Source organism: Bos indicus x Bos taurus, chromosome 27 (genome assembly GCF_003369695.1).
Source record: "Bos indicus x Bos taurus breed Angus x Brahman F1 hybrid chromosome 27, Bos_hybrid_MaternalHap_v2.0, whole genome shotgun sequence".
Taxonomy (NCBI): Eukaryota; Metazoa; Chordata; class Mammalia; order Artiodactyla; family Bovidae; genus Bos; species Bos indicus x Bos taurus.
In genome coordinates, this window is record NC_040102.1 from 37311861 (window position 1) to 37331415 (window position 19555).

Sequence of the window (19555 nt, forward strand, 5' to 3'; positions counted from 1 at the left end):
TCACTTTCACACATTGGAGAAGGAAATGGCAACCCACTCCAGTGTTCTTGCCTGGAGAATCCCAGGGACGGGGGAGCCTGGTGGGCTGCCGTCTGTGGGTTCGCACAGAGTCGGACACGACTGAAGCGACTTGGTAGTAGTAGTAGTATGCTGCAATGAAGGCCTGGGGCAGCCAACCAAAAAAAAAAAGAAAAATATATATATAAAACCGACTTCAGGTTGCCAAGTAGAATTTAAAATTATTGACAATGATAGCTGGAAATTAATTTATACACAGATTTTAAGGTCTTCTTCACGATATACTCCAGATTATGCAAAGGCATACTCGGAACTTTGTTCAAAAGAAAGCACGTTTATGTGTATGAGAAAGATGTAGAGCATAGCAAAGCAGTAGGGAAAGGATTGGGATCCTGGGCTTAGGGACTATCCTAAAACCATCTTATCTTCCATTATGAAAACAGTAAGAAGGTAGCATAAATTTAGAGTAAAAAATCTCATACTGCTGTGCGTTAACATCTTTTGTGGGCTTCCCGGGTGGCTCCGTGGTAAAGAATCCACCTGCCAATGCAGGAGACACGCGTTCGTTCCCTGGGTCAGGAAAATCCCCTGGAGAAGGAAATGGCAGCCCATTCCAATATTCTTCCTGGGAAATCCCACAGACAGAGGAGCCTGGTGGGCTACAGTCCATGGGGTCACAAAAGAGTCAGACATGACTTAGCGACTAAACAACAACATCTTTTGCAGGCCTCAGGCAGAGTCCCAGTGATGAAATGATTCTTCCCCATGGTCATGTTCCTCTCATATTAGGCATTCTCTTAAGGCTTCATCCTACTTTTAAATGTTTTCCTTGACTCACTACATCATTTATACATCATCATGCATTTTGTTATTTTCATAAGGGTTTGATTTATTTCTCCAATTAGATGGCAGGGTTTTTGAGGTCAGGCATTATGCTTTAATTCTTTTTAATGCTACGCAGTACTGGGAACAGTTGTTATTCAATTACTATTTTATAATTAATTTTTCAGAGCATGAGCCATCTAAGGCCTTTTCATGTGTGATTTTGGGATGCAAATAATTGTATCTTGGAAGTTGCTACATTAATAGAGTTCTGATGGGAGTGAAAGCAGAAATTCTTCTTGATAGAGGACTGTGACTTCCTAATTTTCGCTTAAACTTCTCTCATAACTTTTTTTTTCTGCTGAATCCTACTTGGAGTATTAATAATTCATTGATGTGTATATAGATGGATAGCTTGATATATTAAATTTGGTTGTAGGCATTAAACAAAATAAATGAAACCATGGCAAATTGGAAGAGAACGCAATTATTCAAGTTTAGCTGTAGAACACCTTGGAATGGTTAAGAATCACTACCATAAATCACCCAAATATCCCATAAATTTAACAGTTAGCATTCAAAATGTATTCCCTAGATAATATCTTTTGCAAAAGCCATTGTTTTTATTCATTAGAATTGTGAAACACTAAGTGTCCTGAAAATAATGTATAATTGTTATAGGAAATTATAAAAGGGCAGAAAAGCATGAGGAAGAAAACGTAAACCACTTGTGATTCCAACACTCAGAAATAACTGATATTACCAAGATCTATGCAGTCATTAACTTTTTCCACTTGCATTTTATTATTTTAAAGAAAAAGATAAATAATCCAATAGAAAAAAACGGGCAAGTGGTTAGAACAGACCCATCATAACAAGACTATGTGTAAATGGCCAATAAATCCATGAGAAACAAGAAAAATGCAAAGTACAATCATGAGATACTGCTCTGTAACCATATAACTATGCAAATGAGGAAAGACTGGCGATATCCAGTGTTACTAAGGACGTGAAACAATGGAAGCTTTTCACCACTGATGTATCAACTGGTTGCAGGAAATTAGGGAAACTGACATTATCTACTAAAGTTTCATGGCAAATAGATGGGGAAACAATGGAAACAGTGACAGACTCTATTTTGAGGGGCTCTAAAATCACTGCATATGGTGACTGCAGCCATGAAATTAAAAGATGCTTGCTCCTTGGAAGAAAAATTGTGACCAACCTAGACAGCATATTAAAAAGCAGAGACATTGCTTTGCCAACAAAGGTCCGCCTAGTCAAAGCTATGTTTTTTTTCAGTAGTCATGTATGGATGTGAGAGTTGGACTATAAAGAAAGCTGAGCACCAAAGAATTGATACTGTTGAAGAAGATTCTTGCGAGCCCCTTGGGCTGCAAAAAGATCCAACCAGTCCATCCTAAAGGAGATCAGTCCTGAATATTCACTGGAAGGACTGATGCTGATGCTGAAGCTGAAGCTCCAATACTTTGGCCACCTGATGAGAAAAACTGACTCATTGGAAAAGACCCTGATGCTGGGAAAGATTGAAAGCTGTAGGAGAAGGGGATGACAGAGGATGAGATGGTTGGATGGCATCACTGACTCGATGGACATGAGTTTGAGTAAACTCCAGGAGTTGGTGATGGACAGGGAAGCCTGGCGTACTGCAGTCCATGAGGTCGCAAAGAGTCAGACACAACTGAGTTGAACTGAACTAAAACCAAAGTTTCACATATCATTTACTTAGCAATCCCACTCCTAAATATTTGCTCAACAGAATGTGTGCTCCTATGGAATAAAAGGCTTGAAGAAGCATGTTCATAGGAGTATTATCCAAAATAGCCCCAAATGTCCTTCAAAAGCAGAATGAATAAAAATGTCATGGTCTATTCACGCAGAAACTTAGAAAGGCTTTCTCCATCCGATACACAGCAATAAAAAACAGTTATTTTATGCAATGTGGGAAGTGGAAGAGGCCAGATGTAAAGTGCAACTCCATTTATGTAAATTTGAAAACAGATAAAAGTAAAACAAAACGTTTATAGATATATACACAAGCGGTAAATCTACAAAGGAAAGTAAGGGAGTAATTACACTCATGTGTTCATTCAGGGAGAAGGGAGGGGTGAAAGCTGGGAGGTGGCGGGAGGACTCTGGGAGGTGGTGGGAGGACTCTGGGTTGCTTGAACCTTTCTATATATTGGGTTGGCCAAAAAGTTTGTTCAGATTTTTCTGCAAGATGTTACAGAAAAACACAAAAGAAATTTTAGGCCAACTCAACATTTCTGGTTATGATTATACAGTGGAAATGAGAAATAGATTTAAGGGACTAGATCTGATAGATAGAGCGCCTGAAGAACTATGGACGGAGGTTCATGACATTGTACAGGAGACAGGGATCAAGAGCATCCCCAAGGAAAAGAAATGCAAAAAAGCAAAATGGCTGTTTGGGGAGGCCTTACAAATAGCTGTGAAAAGAAGAGAAGTGAAAAGCAAAGGAGAAAAGGAAAGATATAAGCATCTGAATGCAGAGTTCCAAAGAATAGCAAGGAGAGATAAGAAAGCCTTCCTCAGCAATCAATGCAAAGAAATAGAGGAAAACAACAGAATGGGAAAGACTAGAGATCTCTTCAAGAAAATTAGAGATACCAAGGGAACATTTCATGCAAAGATGGGCTCGATAAAGGACAGAAATGGCATGGACCTAACAGAAGCAGAAGATATTAAGAAGAGATGGCAAGAATACACAGAAGAACTGTACAAAAACGACCCAGATAATCACGATGGTGTGATCACTGACCTAGAGCCAGACATCCTGGAATGTGAAGTCAAGTGGGCCTTAGAAAGCATCACTACAAACAAAGCTAGTGGAGGTGATGGAATTCCAGTTGAGCTATTTCAAATCCTGAAAGATGATGCTGTGAAACTGCTGCAGTCAATATGCCAGCAAAGTTGGAAAACTCAGCAGTGGCCACAGGACTGGAAAAGGTCAGTTTTCCTTCCAATCCCAAAGAAAGGCAATGCCAAAGAATGCTCAAACTACCGCACAATTGCACTCATCTCACACGCTAGTAATGCTCAAAATTCTCCAAGCCAGGCTTCAGCAGTACATGAACTGTGAACTTCCAGATGTTCAAGCTGGTTTTAGAAAAGGCAGAGGAACCAGAGATCAAATTGCCAACATCCGCTGGATCATTGAAAAAAAAAAAGAGTTCCAGAAAAGCATCTATTTCTGCTTTATTGACTATGCCAAAGCCTTTGACTGTGTGGATCACAACAAACTGTGGAAAATTCTGAAAGAGATGGGAATACCAGACCACCTTATCTGCCTCCTGAGAAACCTATATGCAGGTCAGGAAGCAACAGTTAGAACTGGACATGGAACAACAGACTGGTTCCAAATTGGAAAAGGAGTTCGTCAAGGCTGTATATTGTCACCCTGTTTATTTAACTTCTATGCAGAGTCCATCATGAGAAACGCTGGGCTGGAAGAAGCACAAGCTGGAATCAAGATTGCCGGGAGAAATATCAATAACCTCAGATATGTAGATGACACCACCCTTATGGCAGAAAGTGAAGAGGAACTAAAAAGCCTCTTGATGAAAATGAAAGAGGAGAGTGAAAAAGTTGGCTTAAAGCTCAACATTCAGAAAACGAAGATCATGGCATCCGGTCCCATCACTTCATGGGAAATAGATGGGGAAACAGTGGAAACAGTGTCAGACTTTATTTTTCTGGGCTCCAAAATCACTGCAGATGGTGACTGCAGCCATGAAAATAAAAGACGCTTACTCCTTGGAAGGAAAGTTATGACCAACCTAGATAGCATATTCAAAAGCAGAGACGTTACTTTGCCAACAAAGGTCCATCTAGTCAAGGCTATGGTTTTTCCAGTGGTCATGTATAGATGTGAGAGTTGGACTGTGAAGAAAGCTGAGTGCCAAAGAATTGATGCTTTTGAACGGTGGTGTTGGAGAAGACTCTTGAGAGTCCCTTGGACTGCAAGGAGATCCAACCAGTCCATTCTAAAGGAGATCAGTCCTGGGTGTTCTTTGGAAGGACTGATGCTGAAGCTGAAACTCCAGTACTTTGGCCACCTCATGCGAAGAGTTGACTCATTTGAGAAGACTCTGATGCTGGGAGGGATTGGGGGCAGGAGAAGGGGACGACACAGGATGAGATGGCTGGATGACATCCCCAATCGATGCACATGAGTCTGAGTGAACTCCGGGAGTTGGTGATGGACAGGGAGGCCTGGCATGCTGTAATTCATGAGGTCACAAATAATCGGACACGACTCAGCAACTGAACTGAACTGAACTGAACATTTCTGGACCCAGGTGGTGGTTACAAGATACTCATTTTGTGACAAGTCAAATGTACCTGTTTCTTATGTGCATGCTCAGTCATGTCTGACTGTTTGCAACTCCATGGACTGTAGCCCGCCAGGCTTCTCTGTCCATGGGGATTCTCTAAGCAAGAACACAGGAGTGGGTTGCCATTTTCTTTTCCAGGGGATCTTCTCCACCTGGGGATTGAACTGAGTCTCCTGCATTACAGGTGGATTCTTTACACCTCCCTGAGCCATCAGGGAGCTTTCTTATGTTATAGTGAACAATAAAAATGTTTAAAACAACACAAAAGTATTGTTAATATTTTCTCTTTATTTATGTTCCCAGGTTGGGTGCACAAGTTTTATAAATATTACAATATCTTGTTGGAGTGATCCCTTTATTAATACCCAATAACCTTCTGTATCTCTTAGTATATACAGTCTTTGGTTTAAAATCTATTTTGTCTGATACAAGTATAGCTATTCAGCTTTTAATGGTTTTCTTTTGCCTGGAATATTATTTTTCATCCCTACACTTTCAGTCTGTGTGTGTGTGCTTAAAGCTGAAGTGAGTCTCTTCCGAGAGCATGTAGTTGGGTCTTATTTTGTTTATCCATTTAGCCACTCTGTGTCTTTTGTGGAGAATTTGGCCTATTTAAATTTAAAGTAAATATTGAGAGGTGCGCACGTTCTATTGGCATTTTAAAATTGTCTTCTGGTGCTTTGTCATTCCTGTGTTTCTTTTTTCCTCTCTTGCTCTCTTTGTGTTTGGTGATTTTTATGTAGTGGTATACTTAGATTCTCTTTATTTTTTTTTTGAATCTACTTAAGGTTTTGCTTTGTGGTTAGCATGAGGCTTACACAAAACATCTTATTTATAACAGTCTATTTTAAACTGATAACAGCTTAACTTTGGATGTATACTAAATCTCTACATTTGTACTCTTTTTGTAAAAACATTTTATGTTTTTGATGCCAAAGTTTATATCTTTTTATCTTGCTCATCCATTTACAAATCACTGTGTGTGAAAGTGTGTGTTAGTCGTTCAGTCGTGTCCCACTCTTTGCACCCCCATGGACTGTGGTCTCCCGGGCTCCTCTAGTCCATGGGATTGTCCAGGCAAGGATACTGGAGTGGGTTGCCATTCCCTTCTCCAGGGATCTTCCCAACCCAGGGATTGAACCCGGGTCTCCTGTATTATGGGCAGATTCACAGATTCCTTACCATCTGAGTCACCAGGAAAATCCCTGCAGTTATAGTTATTTTTGCTAATTTTGCCTTTTAAGCTTTAGACTAAGTTTAAAAGTGATTTACACATTCCATTACATGAGTATTCTGCACTTAATATATATTTACTTTTATCAGCAAAATTTATACTCTCCTATGTTTTCCTGTGACTAATTGGTGTCCTTTGTTTCACCTTGAAGAAGTCACTTTAACATTTCATGTAAGGTTGTCTAGTGGTGATGAACTCTCACATTTTGCTTGTTTGGAAAACTCTTTATCTCTACTTCAATTCTGAAGAACAACTTTTCCAAGCAGAGTATTCTTGGTACAGGTTTTTTTTTTTTTTTTTCTCTTTTAGCATTTCAATATATCTTACCATTTCATTATAGCCTGCACAGTTCCTCTGAAAAATCTGGTTATAGTCTACAGAGTTTTCCTTGTATGTTGCAAGTTGTTTTTCTCTTGCTACTTTTAAAATTCTCTGTCTTTAACTTTTGGCAATTAAATTATATTGTGTCTTAGAATGGGCCCCTTTGGAATCATCTTATTTAGAACTCTCTAGATTTCCCGAATCTAGATATCTATTTCCCCAGGTTAAGGAAGTTCTTAGCCATTATTTCTTTGAATAGCTTTCTGCCTCCTTCTCTCTCTTCTCCTTCTGAGACCTCAGTAATGCGATTTTTGTCCTCCTGACAGTGTCCCATAGGTTCCTTAAGCTCTCCTCACACTTTTTCATTCTTTTCTCTCTTTGCTCTTTTTGTTGAATGACTTCCACTGCTGTCTTCAAATTCACTGATTCTTTCTTTGCTACACCTAGTTTGCTGTTGAATCTTTCAGTTCAGCTATTGTATTCTTCAACTCTGTGATTTCTGTTTGGTGCTCTGTTTTCTTGGGTTCCATCACTGGGTTGGGAAGGTCCCTTGGAGAAGGGGAACAGCTACCCATTCCAGTATTCTGGCCTGGAGAATTCCAAGGACTATATAGTCCACAGGGTTGCACAAAGAGTCGGACACGACTGAGTGACTTTCACTTTCACTCTATTTTCTATCTCTTTATTGAAATTCTCACTTTCTTCATGCTTTGTTTTCTTGATCTTGGTTAGCATCTTTAGGACCATTATTTTGAACTCCTTATAGGGTAAATAAACTATTTTAGTTTCATTAAGACCTATTTCTGGGGTTTTATCCTGTTGTTTCATTGGAACATAGTCTTCTATTTTAAAAAATTTTTCTTGACTCTCTTTGTTGGTTTCTATGCATTAGATGAAACAGCCAACTTGCCCAGTTTTGGAGGAGTGGCCTCCTGTAGGAAATGAAACTTATTCCTCAACCCCGTCCTCACTCTTGGTTGTCTTGCAAATCTTTGTGATTGTCTAAGCAGACTACTTTTTTCTTAGTGGCTTCCAGTAGTTGAAGGCGTGCCAAGACCTGTCAGTGTCCCAAAGGAGAGGATCTCAGTCAACGCCTAGATTCAGGCTGAGCGAAAGCTGGATCAGGCCTCCCTGGGGGCTCAGTGGTAAAGAGTCTGCCCGTCAGTGCAGGAGACGTGGATTTGATCCCTGGGTTGGGAAGATCCCACATGCCTTGGAGCAGCTAAGCCCATGCACTATAACTACAGAACCCATGCTCTAGAGCCCGGAATTCACAGCTACTGAGCTCATGGACCACGACTACTGAAGCTCACGAGCCCTAGAGCCTGTGTTCCCCGACGAGAGAAGCCGTCACAGTGAGAAGCCCCCCACACCACAGCTAGAGAAAAGCTCCCGCAACAGTGAAGACCCAGCATAGCCAACAATAAATAAATAATTAATTTAAAAATTTTTAAAGGACCCCCCCCCCCACCAAAAAAAAGCTAGATCTTCAGGCAGCAGCTTGTAACATATGGAAATAGACATCTTACGGGAAAAAGACGGGGAAGAATTTTCTGTGCTCCTTCTGCACTGACCTCTAAGAGCACAGCCACTGAAGAACTGTTTCTTTGCTGCAGTCCCGTTGAACCCGGGGACACAAGCCTCCCTAGCCATCAGAGCCAGGCTATCAGGGGAGGTGCCCTCTTGATGGCACCGCAAAACCCAGGGTGCCAGATGTGTGCACCAGTTCTCCTCTGCCGCGTCACAGGCACTGCTGACGTCAATGGGGCACAGACAGTGTGGAAACTGTTCCTGCTGTGCTCCCCCGTCTCCGCGGAGCGTCGTCCTTGGTCTGTAGATGTGTGCTGGATTAGAAGCCTGACTCTCAGACCGCAGCTTTTAGGATAAGCATACAGGCCTTTTTCAGAGAAAGCCTGGAGGTTGGGCGTTTCTGATTGGCATCTCTGCACTGAGCCTTGGGGGGATCGTCTCGTAAGAATTCTTTCTCTGTCTCATCCAGTCCTGTGGGATCTGAATGTACAAGTCCTGCTGGCAACCAGAGACAGGCAATGAAGGAGCGTGCCCCCTGGGTGGCGGCACACCAGCTGGGGCACCAGACGTGTGCACAAGCTCCTTCTAGGGAGATGCTCATGACGTAGATCCGGGCACAGGGAGGCACAAAGGTGGGACCCGCTGGCCTCCCTGGTCTCTGGGGGTGGCGGTGGCAGCTAGCCCCTCTCTTGTGTTAAATTAGAGGCCTGAGACAGGCTGCAGCTTTCAAAACACGCAGAGAGGCCTTTTTCAGGGAAAGCCTGGGCATTGCCGTGTGTTGTCTCTGCTCTGAGGCCTGGGGGGAAAGCTGGGAACCCTCACAAGCCCTTTTGAAATGGGTTCTTTAAAAGAGAGTTGTGAAGCACTGTGGAGAACAGTATGGGGGTTCCTTAAAAAACTAGAAACAGAGCTACCATGTGATCCAGCAATCCCACTCCTGGACATATACCCTGAGAAATCCTTAATTCAAACAGACACACATTCCCCAGTGTTCACTGCAGCACTATTTGCAATAGCGAGGGCGTGGAAGCCACTGAAATATCCATCAACAGATGAACGGATAAGGAAGATGCGGTCCATATACACAGTGGAATATTACTCAGCCATCAGAGGAACGAAACTGGGTCTTTTGTAGTGATGTGGATGGACTGAGAGTCCGTCATACAGAGTGAAGCAAGTCAGAAAGAGGAAAAGAAATCTCACATATGAATGCATTTTTGCAGAATCTAGAAAGATGGTGCGGATGAGCCTATTTGCAGGGCAGGAAAAGAGACATAGACGTGGAGAGTGGACGTGTGCACACAGCTGAGTGGGAAGGGGAGGGTGAGATGAACCCGGAGGTTAGGACTGACGTAAATACACTAACTACCACGTGTGAAACAGACAGCTAGGGAGAAGCTGCTGCTGAGAAGGCCCTTCAGGAGGACACCCCAATAAATAAATAAATGCATACATGACTTTAAAAGAGGGAGAGAGCTGGGAGTTTCTCCTGATTGTAGGCTATTAGGCCGGAGACGGGGTCTAAGGTGGGATTGCATCTTACCCTCTCCGACCCGTTTGGATGTGAGTCCATCCTCGTTCACTCAGGGTATATCAGTGGCTCACTCAGCGTCCTGATTTCTTTCAGAGGAAACCGCAGCACACAGAGCTGTGTCCCAGGAGCAGGTGTGCTCAGGGGCCTCCTGTGTCACCGCCTGGGACTGGAAACAAGGTCCAATCTTTTTAATGCTGTGACAGCTTCCTTTTCACCTGGAGCGTCAAGATATTCCAGCTTTATCTTCTACATCATCAGCCCTTACTTCAAGAGGCCTTGGGGTTTTCATTTGTTTTGCCTCATCTTGTGATTTAGTGGGAAATGGTGCTTTGAGATCACAATCTGGGTTTGATGGATTCCCACTGCCAGTGGGATGGTTATTGTTTATAAGCCTTTTCCATGGACAGATCTAGGAATTACACCTATTTATTTATCTGTTTGTAAACTATGTTCCACTTGAAACTATTGACAAAATTAAAATTTTTACTTGGTCTCATCTATATGGCTATGTTTTCTTTCTTCTGCATTGAGTATCCCAATTTTTGCCTTGTTAGTATAGCCTTCAAACACTAAACTTTGGCTTTTTACCCCCATTTAGACTTAGTTTAAAAGTAGCCATGCATTTAATGCTCATGACTAATTATTTTTATTTATTTTTCTAATTAATTAATTTATTTTAATGGAAGGATAATTACTGTACAATATTGTGTTGGTTTCTGCCACACATCAACATGAGCTAGAAACAGGCATACATATGTCCCCTCTCTCTTGAAGGTCCCTCCCACCTTCCCCCCGTCCCACCCTCTAGGTTTCAGGCATATGTGTGTGCAAATTGCTTCAGTTTGTCCTAGGCTGCATGACCAATTCTTATGTCTAAGACTCTTAAGTATTTATTTGAAGCTTATTTTCTAGTAGATATTTCTGGAGAAACTCACGAGAAAAACATTCCCCAAGTTCTTGTATGTTTTGAGAATAATCTTTCTAACTTTTTGTACTTAAAAGTTTATCAGATTTAAAATTTTTGGTTCACATTTTCCTTCCTTGAGGATCTTAAATTTACTTCTAGCATGAAGTGTTGCTTTCAAAAAGTGTGATGATAAAAAAGAAGAGTCATGATAAAAATGTAACTTTCTTACCCTTGTTATTTAGTCAGCGGCTCCATTGCCTAGATTTCCAAAGAGCTTTGACATTTTTCACTTATTATGAAGCAACGGGCAAGAGTCTTGGTGTGTTTTGTGGGCAAGTCTTTCTGGAATGCTTTCATTGGTGTTATTCTGTCCCTTATTTTCCTTTGAGATTTTATATGGAATTTAACCTTAATCATTGTCAGCTGCTCATTTTCTTGTGCAATTAGTTTTCCTGAACTTTTTGAAGGAGAAGTGATTTAGTCAAGGTTTTCTAACTTCACAGGGCTCCCTCTTCCCTGTTTTTTTGTGTCGTATTGACAAAGTATGATAGTTCACCTTCGGAAATTGCCTGGCTTTGTTCTCCCTCCCAGTTTTATTTATGCTTTGATTTTCCTTCGCCTATGTTGTCCTTATCCTACTCAATTTTGATTCTATTTCCAATCATTTCTTTTTAGCGTGTCGTCCAGTTTGTGTCTTCCCTGGTGGCCCAGCTGGTAAAGAGTCTTCCTGCAATGCAGGAGACCCGGGTTCAGTCCCTGGATTGGGAAGATCCCCTGGAGCAGGAAATGGCAACCCGCTCCAGTATTCTTGCCTGGAAAATCCCATGCATGGAGGAGCCTGGCCAGCTACAGTCCATGGGGTTGCACTTTCAATTATCACTCTCCAGTTCTGGAAGGGAGTACCAGCTGGTCAGTTTTGAGAGTACAAAGGGTCTGGAAAGATCTAGCCCTTTCAGACCTAAACATGGATTCTTGCTCTCACCTACATTGGATTGTATGAAATCCCTTCAGTTTCAGCTTTGGTTCTCATGGAGATCTGCTGGAGTTTACAGGGAATATCTATTGGCTGTTTTATGATGTTGCTGTTCTCAGATCGGTGAGATGCCTCATGACTTCCCTCTGCTTCCTCCTGCAAAGATGCTAGCGAGTGCATGCTGAACTGTTTCAGTTGTGTCCGACTCTGTGTGACCCCTTGGACTGTAGCCCGCCATGCTCCTCTGTCCGATTCTGCAGGCAGGAATACTAGAGTAGCATGCCCTCCTCCAGGGGATCTTCCCAACCCGGGGATGGAACCCACCCATATCCTTCATGTCTTTCTTCATGGGCAGGCAGGTTCCTTAGAGCCCCCTGGGAAGCCTGCTTGTGGTTGTTGGGGGTTTGTCTTCCTCTGCTTGTATCTGCATCATCGACTAAAAAAAGTCACCACGTGAGGGTTGCGAGTTACGCTTTCTTTGGGAGAATGAGGGCTATAGCCTGGGAGACAGCTGCTCAGACAGCTCTAAGGAACTGTCCTGAAGAAGTAGGGGGGCAACTCAGTATACACATGATTTTGGTGAAGGGGGTATAAATGCAATCAAGTACACATTTTGGCAGAGGGTTGATACTAGTCACAAGGAGCAGATACTTCTGTTAATGATTCTCTAGATTTGAGAAGATGCAAGAAATTGGGCTCAAAAAACCTTCTCCTGAAAATATCTATCTGAAGGCTTGTTTTGCCAGATTTCTCAGAGCACAGAGGACCTTATTCCTGGTTCCATCCTGAACTTGTTTCAAGGTGTGTTGAAGGTCAGCAACTGCAGGGCCTAGTGACTTCATCCCTGTAAAGGCAGACTGGGTCCATGGCAACTTTTGGCCATGCGGGGGTCCGTGGAATACCCCCTCTCCTGGATTTGTTGTAAATGTTAGCCATGACTTTGGCTTTACTATCTAGTTTCTCTTTCTATTATTACATCGAGATTCAGAAAGTTCCCCAAATTATGTCATCTCTACTACCGTGATCTTTCCAGCATCTATTATGGTGTTTTCTGACTTGCAGAGGTCTTTAATTTTAATGGTGTAAAAGTTATGACTTCATTGCTATGGTTTATGTTTATGCTTGTGTTTCTAGAAGGGATTCCTCCATTCTAAACTCAAATAAATAGCCTCATATATGTATGTGTGTATATATATATATATAACATATATATGTGTATGTATATGCATATATATGGGCTTCCCTGGAAGCTAGCTGGTAAAGAATCCACTTGCAATGCAGGAGACCCTGGTTCAATTCCTGGGTTGGGAAGATCTAATGGAAAAGGGATAGGCTACCCTCTCTAGTATTCATGGGCTTCTCTGGTGGCTCAGATGGTAAAGAATCCACCTGCAATGTGGGAGACCTGGATTCAATCACTAGGTTGGGAAGATCCCCTGGAGGAGGGCATGGCAACCCACTCCAGTATTCTTGCCTGGAGAATCCCCAAGGACAGAGGAGCCTGGCAGGCTATCATCCATGGGGTCTCAAAGAATTGGACACAACTTAATGACTAAACAACAACAACAACAACATATATATACACATATATATAACTGTTGTATATGTAATGTATATTACTATTGTATAAAGTATATATTATATACTATTGTGATTATACAGTGGAAGTGACAAATACATTCAAGGTATTAGATCTGATAGAGTGCCTAAAGAACTATGGACAGAGGTTTGTGACCTTGTACAGGAGGCAGGGATCAAGACCATCCCTAAGGAAAAGAAATACAAACAGGCAAAATGGTTGTCTGAGACTGGCTTAGAAATAGCTAAGAAAAGAAGAGACACTAAAGGCAAAGGAGAAAAGGAAAGATATACCAATTTGAATGCAGAGTTCCAAAGAATAGCAAGGAGAGATAAGAAAGCCTTCCTCAGTGATCAGTGCAAAGAAATAGAGGAAAACAACAGAATGGGAAAGACTAGAGATCTCTGCCAGAAAATTAGATATACCAAGGGAACATTTCATGTAAAGATGGCTCAGTAAAGGACACAAATGATATGGACCTAACAGAAGCAGAAGATACTAAGAAGAGGTGGCAAAAATACACAGAAGAACTACACAAAAAAGATCTTCATGACCCAGACAACCATGATGACGTGATCACTCACCTAGAGCCAGATATCCTGGAATGCAAAGTCAAGTGGGCCTTAGAAGCATCACTACAAACAAAGCTAGTGGAGGTGATGGAATTCCAGTTGAGCTACTTCAAATCCTGGAAGATAATGCCGTGAAAGTGCTGCACTCAATATGCCAGCAAATTTGGAAAATTCAGCAGTGGCCGCAGGACTGGAAAAGGTCAGTTTTCATTCCAATCTCCAAGAAAGGCAACACCAAAGAATGCTCAAACTACCGCACAATTGCACTCATCTCACACACTAGTAAAGTAATGCTCAAAATTCTCCAAGCCAGGCTTCAATAGTACATGAATGGTGAACTTCCAGATGTTCAAGCTGGTTTTAGAAAAGGCAGAGGAACCAGAGATCAAATTGCCAACCTCTGCTGGATCATCAAAAAAGCAAGAGAGTTCCAGAAAAACATCAACTTCTGCTTTGTTTACTATGCCAAAACCTTTGACTGTGTGGATCACAACAAACTGTGGAAAATTCTGAAAAAGATGGGAATACCAGATCACCTTACCTGCCTCCTGTTAGAACTGGACATGCAACAACAGACTGGTTCCAAATTGGGAAGGGAGTACGTCAAGGCTGTATATTGTCACCCTGCTTATTTAACTTACATGCAGAGTACATCATGAGAAACACTGGGCTGGATGAAGCACAAGGAAAAATATCAATAACTTCAGATATGCAGATGACACCACCCTTATGGCACAAAGTGAAGAGGAACTAAAATGCCTCTTGATGAAAGTGAAAGAGGAGAGTGAAAAAGTTGGCTTAAAGCTCAACATTCAGAAAACAAAGATCATGGCATCTGGTCCCATCACTTCATGGCAAGTAGATGGGGAAACAATGGAAACAGTGACAGGCTTTATATTTTTAGGTTCCAAAATCACTTCAGATGCTGAATGCAGCCATGAAATTAAAAGACGCTTGCTTCTTAGAAGAAAAGTCATGACCAACCTAGACAGCATATTAAAAAGCAGAAACATTACTTTATCAACAAAGGTTTGTCTAGTCAAAGCTTTGGTTTTTCCAGTACTCATGTATGGATGTGAGAGTTGGAGTATAAAGAAAGCTGAGCACCGAAGAACTGATGCTTTTGAAATGTGGTGTTGGAGAAGACTCTTGAGAGTCCCTTGAACTGCAAGGAGATCCAACCAGTCCATCCTAAAGGAAATCAGTCCTGAATATTCATTAGAAGGACTGATGCTGAAGCTGAAACTCCAATACTTTGGCCTCCTGATGCGAAAAACTGGCTCATTTGAAAGGACCCTGATGCTGGGAAAGATTGAAGGTGGGAGGAGAAGGGGACGCCAGAGGATGAGATATTTGGATGACATCACAGACCCAATGGACTTGAGTTTGAGTAAACTCTGGGAGCTGGTGATGCACAGGGAGGCCTGGTGTGCTGCAGTCCATGCGGTCACAAAGAGTCAGACTGAACTGAACTGAATATTATTGTAGTACATATATACACACACACAGTATATATGTACTGTATGTATATTACTATTATTGTTTTTTACCTCCTACTTCATTCTCAGGACATCAAGTGCTCCAGTACTGTGAAAGTTTAAATTATAATGGGAATCCAGACAATACTGTACCCTGTCTGGGTAGCGTAAAAAGCTCCCATATTTTTTAGTACTTTATTTCTTTTCCTTTTGTACATTAACAAAAAACATTCCTCTGTAATTCTTTTGGTGTTTCATGAAAGTTAGGGACCTGGTTTTATTTTTACAAATAGTCATTTCAAAACCATTTACTCACTTATCTCTGTGCAGATTTAAAAGGCTTTGTTCATCACAGACTAAATATTCTTTGTACTTAGGTCTGTTGCTAAGCCCTCTAATAATTTCCATGTGTCTATTTCTGTGACCACATCACGGTATCTTCATGACCAAACATTATAGTTTTCTGTATCTGTTAAGTGCAAAAACCTTCCTTGTTATTTATCCTTTTCAACATTTCTTAACTACTCCTTCCCGTGTATTCATTAAGATGATATTATGATTTCATCAATTTCATGGGTGTTGTGAATTGTTTTTTCCAATAATTTGAAATAAATTATATTTTTATAATCCAAAACTGTTTCATTCAGGAGAAGAGTCTATTTTTTTTCTTTATTCCAATCTTCTCTTGTAGTCCTTTTGAAGTTCTGTCAATATTTTCCCATAGATCCTCCAAACTTCTTTTTTCGGATGATGTAAAGATTTCTTTTTATTGTTCTCTGAAAAGACTGTAATCATATGCCCGAGTCACAGCACGGAGCCCACCCAGTGGGCCCATAAGCCCTGGTCCCTGGCCATTCTGGTCCATCTTATGACGCAGTGACCCACGCTTTCACTGACAGAGAGAGGTCCTCTGGCAGTCACAGGGCGGACTTGAGTCCGGAGCAGATGCTAAGCAATGGGGTCATCATACAAGCGTGAATGAACACTTGGCCCTTTGCCTTTAAGAAATCTAAAGACAAGCATGCGTGTTAAATTGCTTCAGTCGTGTCCGACTCTTTGCAACCATATGGACTGTAGCCTGCCAGGCTCCTCTGTCCGAGGGATTCTTCAGGCAAGAATACCGGAGTGGGGTGCCAGTGTCCTCCCTCAGGGGATCTTCCTGACCCAGGGATCTAACCTGCCCCTTTTATGTCTCCTGCATTGGCAGGTGAGTTCTTTACCACTAGTGCCGCCTGGGAAGCCCAGAAAACAGGCATAAATGCAAACAAATATGACTTTAAATGTTGTAATTTTTATGGAAGACAATAATCATTTGCCCATCTAAGGCCAATAGTCTTTGTGTGTGTGTGGGGGGGGGGCGGGGGAGTGTAAGGAATTTATTTATTTTCATTGGGGATATAGTTGCTTGCCCCTTTAAAGGAAAGATAAGACAAATCTAGCAGAGTATTAAAAGCAGAGACATCACTTTGCCAACAAAGGTCATATAATCCAAGCTATGATTTTTTCATTAGCCACGCACAGATATGAGAGTTGGACCATAAAGAAGGCTGAGTGTCAAAGAACTCATGCTTTGGAATTGTGGTGCTGGAGAAGACTCTTAAGAGTCCTTTGGACTGCAAGGAGATCAAACCAGTCAATCCTAGAGGAAATCAACCTTAACTATTCGTTGAAAGGACTGTTGCTGAAACTGAAGCTCCAATACTTTGGCCACCTGAACTGACTCACGGGGAAAGACCCTGATGCTGGGAAGGACTGAGGGCAGGAGGAGAAAGGGGCAGCAGAGGATGAAAAGGTTAAATAGCATCACTGACTCAATGGACATGAATTTGAGCAAATTCTGGGGGATAGTGGACAGCAGAGGAGCCTGGTTGCTGTAGTCCATGGGGTTGCAAAGAGTTGGACATGACTTAGCAGCTAAACAAAAAATAGCTGCTTTATAATATGTTAGTTTCTGTTGTACAATGAAGTGAATCAGGCATATGTATACATATATCCCCTCTTTTTGATTATAAAAATGTAATCATTTCTCTCCTTTCCTCAAGAGGCAAGATTGGTTCCAAAGTATGGATTGCTGACTCCCCAAATGAGGTTTGTGTTGTTGCTCAGTCGATTAACCATATCTGACTGAACAGTGGTGATCATTTTACTAATAGTGATTCTGTGTTTGTGGGTGGCAAGGGAATTTGGCATTTCAGAAGGCAGTTTGGCAATTTACATATACAAAAGTATCAGATGAATGCCTTTGACCCAGAAACTCCACATTTACATATTTGTCTTAAAAAAATAATTAAGAGTATATTCGAATAGATCATTATGATAATACTCAATGATCATAGTTTGGAATAATGCAAAGTTGGAAAGAATAAATGTCTGATAATGGAAGATTTGGTTAAATATGCAATGTTATTGTTGTCCAAATCTTTTTCGAGCTTATGAACTATAGCCTGCCAGACTCCTCTGTCCATGGGATTTCTCAGGCAAGAATACTGGAGTGGGTTGCCATTTCCTTCTCCAGGGCATCTTCCCAACCCAGAGATTGAACCCGGGTCTTCTGCTTGGCAGGCGGATTCTTTACCACTGAGCCACCTGAGAGCCACCAGGGAAGCCGATTCAATACTTGCAGTATATGAAACTGTTTACAGTGATGTTACAGAAAAGCATCTGTGAATGTGAAGAGTACTTAAATATACTTTTTTAAAAGCTGCCCTTTTGAGTTAAAATTTTCTTTTCATTTTGAAATAATCCCAAACGTGTGGCAAAGAATAGTCAGTCTTTATCTTTACAGGAGATGTGGGAGACAAGGGTTCTATCCTTGGGTCGGGAAGATCCCCTGGAGGAGGAAACGGCAACCCATTCCAGTATTCTTGCCTGGGAAATCCTATGGACAGAGGAGCCTGGTGGGCTACAGTCGGTGGGGTCGTAAGAGTCAGACATGACTAGTACCACCACTGCCATCTGCATCTTTGGCAAGAAGGTCTCAGAAGTGATGATTCTTGCTGCCTTCCATATCAGTTGGGGAAAGTATACAGCTTCCTTTGTCTCATTCCTGGGACACTTGATTAATCTGCTCAGTCTTCTCCCTGATTAATCTTCTCAGTCTTCTCCACTGTAAAGTTACTCTTTTTTTCACTTTGTAATTGATAAGTATTGTGTGGAGAGGTCCATTGAGAGTGTGTAAACTTTCATTCTTTATCAAACTCCCAATTTGTTCATTTATGTCTACATGGATTCAGGCATTCTTATTTCATTCCCTGCTTTGCAATCGGTCTCTCATTGTTTATTTGGTGTGCAATTTGTCCCATATTTGAGCAGGGGGAACATTTTCAAATCATCTGTGCTCTTTCGACACATCACCATCAATCTTTGGGTTCTTTATTACTTTCTGGCACAATAGATATTCCAGGATCATTGTGTTTAGAGCAAGTTGAGTGGTAACCCCCTCCAAAGATCTATCTGTGTCCAAATCCCCAGATTCAGTGAGTTAAAAAGTTGACACTTTTTGGAAAAATGATTTTTTGTAGATGTGATTAAATTAAAGATCTTGAGATAAGGAGAGCATCCTGGATTATCTGGTGGGCCCTAAATCTAATCTCAAGTGTCCTTACTGGAGATAGAAAGGAGAAAACAGAGACAGAGAAGGTCGTGTGAGACAGAGGCAGGAGCTCGAATGGTGCAGCCGCAAGGGACGCCTGGAGCCAGGAGGGGGCAGAGGTGAGGACGGGTTCTCCCCTGGAGCCTCCCATGGACGAACAGCCCTGCCCACATCTTGGTGTTGGACTTCCGGCTCCAGATCTTGGTGGAGAGATCTGACAAAGCACGGTCCACTGGAGAAGGGAATGGCAAACCACTTCAGTATTCTTGCCTCGAGAACCCCATGGACAGTATGAAAAGGCAAAAACATATGGCACTGAAAGATGAACTCCAGAGTCACAGGAGGAAACATTTCTGTTGTTTGAAGCCACAAGGTCTGTGGTCATTGGTTAGAGCGGCCTCAGAAATGACCACAATGTCCTCACCTTGCACTAGAAATGGCCCAGAATCAGCCACTTCTGCAGGAGCCCTGGCTCCTTCTACTGTGGAACGGTACTTAGAAACTAACATCTGAGTGCCCGGTGTGCTCATGGTTATCTGGAGTCCCCTGTTCCCAGAGCTAAGGAAGACATACATTCACAAACATTCATAAACATGTATTTTTAAAATCAGAAATC